The sequence below is a fragment of the Misgurnus anguillicaudatus genome, chromosome 13, assembly GCF_027580225.2.
Source record: "Misgurnus anguillicaudatus chromosome 13, ASM2758022v2, whole genome shotgun sequence".
Classification (NCBI taxonomy): domain Eukaryota; kingdom Metazoa; phylum Chordata; class Actinopteri; order Cypriniformes; family Cobitidae; genus Misgurnus; species Misgurnus anguillicaudatus.
In genome coordinates, this window is record NC_073349.2 from 372,747 (window position 1) to 381,480 (window position 8,734).

Below are 8,734 nucleotides of genomic sequence, written 5' to 3' on the forward strand. Positions count from 1 at the left end.
GACTATTGTACGTGACTCAGCAGTAGACTGTAACTTTACAAGACTTGTGTGTGTTTACTCATGGTTTATGAGGACACATGTGACTATTGTACTTGACTCAGCGGTAGACTATAAGTTTACAACACTTGTGTGTGTGTAATCATGGTTTATGAGGACACATGTGACTATTGTACTTGACTCAGCGGTAGACTATAAGTTTACAACACTTGTGTGTGTGTAATCATGGTTTATGAGGACACATGTGACTATTGTACTTGACTCAGCGGTAGACTATACGTTTACAACACTTGTGTGTGTTAACTCATGGTTTATGAGGACACATGTGACTATTGTACGTGTGTGTTTACTCAAGGTTTATGAGGACACAAGCCTTTCCGTATACTGTTAACACACAGGTGTTTTAACATGTTAACTGCGGAATCACATTTAGTAGGAATTACAATTTCACTTCAGATCAAATTATAACACGTGTGACACAAATTTGACAAAATTATTAACAAACCTCTTTAGGAGATGTGACTTCACTTCCTGAAACGACAGGCTCATGGACGAGCTGGAAGACAGAAAAAAAACAGAAATGAGCTATAATTTGACTTAGCGGTAGACTACAACTTTACAACATTTGTGTGTGTTTACTCATGGTTTATGAGGACACATGTGACTATTGTATGCGACTCAGCGGTAGACTGTAACTTTACAACACTTGTGTGTGTTTACTCATGGTTTATGAGGACACATGTGACTATTGGATGTGACTCAGCAGTAGACTATAACTTTACAACACTTGTGTGTGTTTTCTCATGGTTTATGAGGACACATGTGACTATTGTATGCGACTCAGCGGTAGACTGTAACTTTACAACACTTGTGTGTGTTTACTCATGGTTTATGAGGACACATGTGACTATTGGATGTGACTCAGCAGTAGACTATAACTTTACAAGACTTGTGTGTGTTTACTCATGGTTTATGAGGACACATGTGACTATTGTACGTGACTCAGCAGTAGACTATAACTTTACAACACTTGTGTGTGTTTACTCATGATTTATGAGGACACATGTGACTATTGTACGTGACTCAGCAGTAGACTATAACTTTACAACACTTGTGTTTGTTTACTCATGGTTTATGAGGACACATGTGACTATTGTACGTGACTCAGCGGTAGACTTTAACTTTAAAACACTTGTGTGTGTTTACTCATGGTTTATGAGGACACATGTGACTATTGTACTTGACTCAGCAGTACTCAACGAAGTAAGAGAGATTTATGGGTAGGGCTGGGTATTGGCAAGGGCCTCCCGATACAATACGTATCATGATACATGGGCAGTGTTGTAATGTAACAAAGTAAAAATACTTCGTTACTGTACTTAAGTAGAAATTTCACGTATCTGTACTTTACTTCGCTATTTAAATTTATGTCTACTTTCACTTTTACTCCACTACATTTTCTAGATAAAATGTATACTTTTACTCCGATATATTTTCACTAAGCATATTCGTTACTCGTTACTACAAAATAAAATCAGAACAAATGTGTGCGACCTCAATAAAGGAGGTTTTAGCGAATCAGTGCTTCTAGATTGATTTACGCATGCTCCGCACACTCAATAAGGGAGGTTTTGGCGTATCAGTGCTTCTAGATTGATTTACGCACGCTCCGCACACTCTATTTCACGCACACTCTTTTTTAGCGTAGTGTTGCCAAAGGATGAGGAAGCACAACTGTAAGTGCAACGAAAGCACCTACTGGAGGACCTCCCGTTATCGTAAACGATAGGGATGCTCCGATCAGGATTTTTGCAGGCCGATACCGATCACCGATTTGTTGTCTTCGTGATCGGCCGATACCAATGCCGATACCGATTTTTCAAGCTGATATGCAAGCTCTTTGATGATTGTAACTTTTAAAAAAATTTCTAGATAAAGTAAAACCACAGATGTTGTCTTTGTTATATTACTTGCAGTAATTAGGTATATTATTGTTTTATTATACCACGGGTCTGTTGAATGCTGCATTCTGATTGGCTGAGAAGTGTTCTATGGGTGTTGATTATTTTTCTGTAAACCGCACACCTAACTTTTCAAATGTCTTAAAAATAGGCACCAGAGCAATGTTTGTGGTAACCGTGGTATAAGCGGAATAATTGACTCCGGTCCTTTGAATTATTTGAAAATAATGCACACCTGCGGTGTAACGGCACTCCGCTTCGCGTCGTGCCGCATTACCACCTTGGTGTGCATTATTTTCTTATAATTCAATGGCCCGTCGTCAATTAGTCCTTACATAGAGAATCAAATAAATTAGCACAACAAATATTTCTTCTGCAAAGATAAATTTAATATGCCTTTAAAAAGGCTTATGTCTGTAAAAACTAATGAAAATAAAACAGTTAAGTCTTTACTGTATGAATTAAATATACACGCATTCGTATGAAGTACAACAGTTCTTTAGTGAAGAGCAGAAAGTGATTTTATTGAGAGATGAATTAGGTTACTGTAGCTTTAAGACTTGACAGAGATCGCTCTGTTCACGTGCACTGATGACAGGCTGCTGTGTGTGCGCGCGGCGGGTGTATGCAGACGAGAGCAGCTGTGAGGAAAATTAAAGTTTAAACGCTCAAAACTTTAAAACACATGCAAATAATAAACTTTTGACATGAGGATGCAATTGTCTGCGATAGATATGTGTTGTATACGCTGTTTGATGGGGATGTGAAGACGGGTCGCGATGTTAGGACCGGACCGCGTCCTCATAGAAAATACACATATCTCTGTAAAGGCAAAGAGAGAAATGCAAATCTACACGTCGCTCATCAGCCACGGGTTATAAAAATGCTCTCACTGCGTAAAAATGGTCTCTACGTGCAGCCGCATTGAGGAGCCATATCATGACAGACAAAAGTAAACAGAAAGATCGGTTCACGAGATCGGCAAATTTAACGAGGACCAATCGAGTCATTTAATGCCATTATCGGCCGATACCGATCTGCGGCCGATCGATCGGAGCATCCCTAGTAAACGACCACCCCGACGATGAACAGGGTGAGAAAGCTAACGTTATACATCCGTGGCCGTATTTGTAAGAAATGTTTTTGTACATTGGAATTAAAGATTCCCGATTACCGAATAAAGTGCCTCTTATGCCTAGCGAAAATCACTTACATTTTGTCATTTAAAAACTCCCCGTCCAACCTGAAGAATCACATCAAGGTACGTTAAAATAATAGTTATTAAGTAAAGCCACAATGTCAATGTGATTAAACATTAGTAATCATAAGCCGTATTAGATAATTATCTGTCTAATGTGATGGCCAGGCGCACATGTTTAATAAACGTTAACATTACACCGCTGATTTCCCATGGATTTATTTAATTCACAGAGAACTCTCAACTGAAACACGCTTAACGTTAACTGTTTATGGTAACATTATAGCATAACTGCCAGCCAAATATTCCCTCCGGTAGGCTAATGTTAGATTGAGAAATATTTGTTAAAAACATGTTAATCAGTGGCAGGTTAGAAAGAAAGTGTTAAGGACTATATTCACGTCTTTAAAAGCATCATACGTTTTGTCAAACTTGAGATTTCCTTTTATGTTAATTAACTTAAAACTCAGTGGTTATAGGATAATGTTGTGCTAATGTTATACATTGTGAATGTACGCTTGCATTGTATCAAAGTCACAGTGCTTTCATTGCCACACAACGAGTTGGCATTTTTTTCTTAGTAGAGCAGCTAACTTAAAGGGATACTCCACTTTTTTCAAAAATATGCTCATGTTTTGAAAGAAATAAGTTATAATGTATTTTTCATTTTTACCTTAAGTTCATACAAAAGTGAAATTTCTGCTTTTTTATTTGATGTCAGCTCTAAAAATATGCTGTTTGCTCTTTGAACTTAAGAGAATTGTGCCTAAAAAGTGCTGAAAAAAAGACAGATTTTTATTTGATGATTGAGATTAAGAAGATAATGGGAACCCTGAATATGCTTTACCATAAGAAAGCCACAATAAAGTTCACAATCAAAGTTCTAACTGCTTGGTTTAAAAAAAAAAACTTTTTACTTTTACTTCAAATACTTAAGTACATTAAATATCAGAAAATTACTTTTGATACTTAAGTACAGTTTATATCAGATACTTTAAGACTTTTACTTAAGTAATATTTTAAAAGTCAACTTTCACTTCTACCAAAGTCTTTTTCTAGTACAATACTTGTACTTTTACTCAAGTACTGCTTTCTAGTACTTTATACAACACTGTACATGGGTCATGATACGATACGTATCACGATACAATACAATACGTTGCATGTTGCGATACATTGCAATACTTTTTCAAGCTGAACAGCTCTTTGAAAGCTGCAGGTATTTTTAAATTTTCTGCCATTTTCTCACTCCCTAACTTCTGAGACATTGGCTGAATGGCCGTATATGGCATACGATACGTATCACGATACAATACAATACGTTGCATGTTGCGATACATTGCAATACTTTTTCAAGCTGAACAGCTCTTTGAAAGCTGCAGGTATTTTTAAATTTTCTGCCATTTTCTCACTCCCTCTAACTTCTGAGACATCACGATAGTTAGCTGTATCGATATTTTTGCACAGCCCTATTTATGGCCAACACACACACAAAGAAAAACTTACCTTTGATGGGATTAATATATTTTCTGGTTATGTTGTCTTTGTCCTTGCCCTTTTGTTCATGGATTTCTGCATCTTTCAGAGGATTTGGTCCTCTTCTCCGATGACTCCGAATCACTACAAAATATCATGTCAAGTAAATCTTTACAGATAAACAGTATAATATTAATAAGTGCTTAAGTTGAGAGAATTTGGTAATGCTTTGTTTCAAAATGGCTGCTTTTTCATATTCATAGTTACTAATATAAAAGATTTCATCATTAGCTATACGTTATTCTAACTGAAATTGACACTGCATATATTTATTTAGTTGAATCAGTAGGGCTGTGCCGGTTTCAGAATTGGGTGATGACGGTTATGACGCGAGTCAAATGTGACGGTTCGTCACATAACCGTCTGGGGGGGGGGGGGTTTGCTTGTTTAAATGCTCGTGGATTGACGCGAAAGTGTCATTTTACCATAAAATCATGAATGTCATGCCAAGTGTGTTTTAAACAGTAATGAAATTTAACAGAAAGCAATTAAATATTTAAAAAACACTGTTGCCAGAAGACTGCGCTGTCACTCTCTGCCCAGCATAAATGAATCCTCTATCTATCATTATCTTAATAATCTTCAGAGAAACAGATTTGTGCCATGGGCTTTTAATGTCTATTATTGTGTCTATATCTGTCATTACACGGACCAGAACAGCACGAAAACAATGTGGATTAAAAAGCGTCTTGAAGAGGTTTTGCTCATAAATGCATGTAAAATAAAGTAATGTGAACTTGAGATTGTTATACTGTTATTAACTGCGCAGTATGCGCTGCAAACGCAGCCGGTGTAAAAGCACAATGGCCACGCGCGGCAAACGTTCTCCGCATACGCGCTGCTCAGTGCTCATGCTTGCGATGTGAAACCAGCATTTGAATAAACTAAACACTGATTAGCTACTTGTTCTACGTTTATTTACAATTAACAGCAAGACAACTAGCAGTGAATGTGCTTTCAGGAGAGTTAGTAGATTAACATGGGAGGATTTGAACTTGAAAAGCGGGCGGAGCCTTTCTGCGGTTAAAACATATTATGGTCGTTCATGTTTATTTGAATAATTATTTATTGTTTATTTAAATAGAAGGAAGAGATGATTTGAAAGGTATATATATTTAATATTTTAATAACACGGTTTTGTCGGTTATAGAGTTTTAATGACGGTGTTCAACTATAACCGTCGGTCTCACGGTTATATAATAACCGTCACACCCCTATGAATCAGTGTTTGTGAATTCACAATAGCATTATGCATTATTATAATTTTTAATTAGGGCTGCAATAAACTATTATTTTGATAATCGAATAATCTATCGATTATTAGACCATCAACTGATCATCGATTATTTTGATGACTAATCAGTGCGTTTTGAACTATTATTCAGCTTTTTTAATCAGTTAAAGTTACGTTTTACATATTCTTACTAATAATAAATGAAAAAGAAAATCACTTCAGCATATGAAATAGTTGTTTTAATGAATTTTGGGCAGGTCATTCTCTCAAGTTTTCAGATTTCTGTCTAGATCAAATTATACACAAATGCTTTCTAAGCATTGTTTAAATATATTTAAAAATTAAAATAAACAAAAACTGAGCAGCATTACAGACAAAATATTTTTTAACCCAAACATCTCTTGTCAGCAGTATTAAGAACCTATTTTCTAAAACAGACTATAGTATCTAAAAGAGTTACTACAATAACACTATTTATTATCACTATCCAAACTCCTAGGCTCGATAAAGGCTTTAATCTTTGGAAAATAAATCATCACATTACTGTAATTATATTGGTAACATTTTATAATAAGGATCCATGAATCATGAACTGATGTAAATGAATTCTCACTGAAATATGAAGTAATGCTGAGCATGTACTAGTTATAAACTAATAATGAGTCATCATTAACTATAACATAACTCAACACATAAATTCATTGTTTATTAATTCATTAACTAACAACTAAAAAACATGTTATGTTGTACTTAATGACGAATCCTTATTAATTTATAATTAGTACATGCATTACTCAGCATTAGTTCAGGCTGAAGTAAAAATAAGTTCATTATGATTCATGGACCCTTATTATAAAGTGTAACCATTATATTATTAATGTTATTATTATTATAGGTAGTACTGCATTCTCATTTATCTAATAAAGAGATTTAGGGTATTACCTCCCACCTAAGTGCTCCAACATGCACCATGTGCTCCCGTGAAAGGCAATATCTGTCTTTTATGTATTACACACGACAGCATTCTTGGTTTTTAAGTGTTGTAAAACTTTCATTTGCACTTCGCCATAACCTGCACTGTGTTTTTTCATCCATCTTCTTCTATCGCAGATTTGTTAGGGCTGCATTACACTCTAGCGCTACAGCGTCGTAGCGATCAAATCACGATATTACATGCATTTATATTTGTTTAAGTCTAAATGAGATGAAAACGACCACTCGACAACAAAGATATGTGTCGACAATTTTAATTATTGTCGGCGTTGTAGACTAATCGTTTCATGGTTTTAACATATAATGCAGCCTTGGAAAACCGTCTCATAATGCTTAATGTTTTCTCATCCTTGAAATTCGCCATATTCGCCATGTTTTATGGTTACTGCCACGGGCAAAATCATGCAATCAATGTTTTTTTAATCGAGGTCTCAAATCAAATACAGAAATCGTGACATGGTGAGAAAATCGCACGCTCCGTGCCCAGGGGAGCGAGAGACAATTGCCCCGTGTAGAGTTCACCTCAGCCAGCTTCGCTCAAACCGCGTGAACTGCGACATTAGAGAAAATTGTGCTTACTCAGATGTCAAACTACTGTATTATTAGGAGTTTGTTAAATTATCAAATAAAAAAATATATCGCAGCATTGTTTTTTTTAGGCCCCGTGACAGTCTGCTGTGCCCAAGGCCACTTTATTTTACAACGATATACTGTATTTCATTCAAATTGTATTTCTTAATGATTAATTTACCACATTAGTTGAGATCTACATCATCTTTGCGTCTGAGAGCTTATTATACATTAACGTTACAGTGCTACACGCCATTGCTAGAGTTTTAAGTTATTAAATAACATCAAATGAACATTTGACAATTGAAACTAACTACGAGTTTCAACTATTTGTAAAAAATAAAAGATATTACTTACTTTTATCCCCACAGATCCAGCTGCTGCGTTTGTTCTGCTGCAAATCTCCTTGACTGTTCCGTCAATGGCACTTGGCGCGAATTTGTGTGTAATCTGGCGCGAATATGTGTGTAATATGGCGCGAATGTGTATACCACGCAATACCAATTCCCACCTACAGGGGCACTGTTCCGAGTTCACACAGACACATCATGGTTTAAGAGGACCATGTTTATAAACGTCATAAAAAAGGTAGGGAGTGTCATAACAGTAAAATAGCGACAATACTTAATAAAAGTATTAATATAGTAAACATACAAGCATTAATAATTTTTAGAATTATTATTAGTCATTAATTATAACAATTCAAATTTCCAGAATTACGAGACCACACAAAATGGTCTCATAAACCGAATGGTCTTGTAATGCTGGTATGTAAACCTGAAAATTGGTCTCATAAACCACATATGCCTACACACACACACACACACACACACACACACACACACACACACACACACACACGTTAAATGTGTATAGTGCTTTCAGCTACATCTAGTATAATTTTAAATGTAAAAAAACAATAATTTAAAATGATTTACAAGTTACAAGAACATTAATAATTATTAACCATGGCAGTGTTTAGGAGAAAATAAAATAGGCACATTTGATCAAATAAGATGGAATGACTGTCGAGCACATCTGAAAGTGAGTAACTTGTGGATCATTGCCCTCTCGAGACACAAACTTTTTAAACGATTCAGTCCGATTAGGTGTACTGATTCAAGTCGTTCACTGAAAAGAACCAGTTCAAAAGAACGATTCGTTCACAAACTGGACATCACTAATTCACATAATTTGTTTTAGTAATGGTACTTATCTCACAATAGCTAGCTTGTACAAGCTAAT

At 35.7% G+C, this 8,734-nt stretch overlaps 1 long non-coding RNA gene across 1 annotated transcript; it reads right to left on the reverse strand.

Moving 5' to 3' along the window:
- Nucleotides 1-499: 499 nt before the first annotated feature.
- LOC129437239 (uncharacterized) lies at nt 500-8,339 on the reverse strand. The gene is made up of 3 exons (XR_012372803.1): nt 7,847-8,339; nt 4,663-4,776; nt 500-553 (listed from the first exon to the last, which is right to left on the reverse strand). It is a non-coding gene; the product is annotated as an uncharacterized lncRNA (long non-coding RNA).
- Nucleotides 8,340-8,734: the final 395 nt, after the last annotated feature.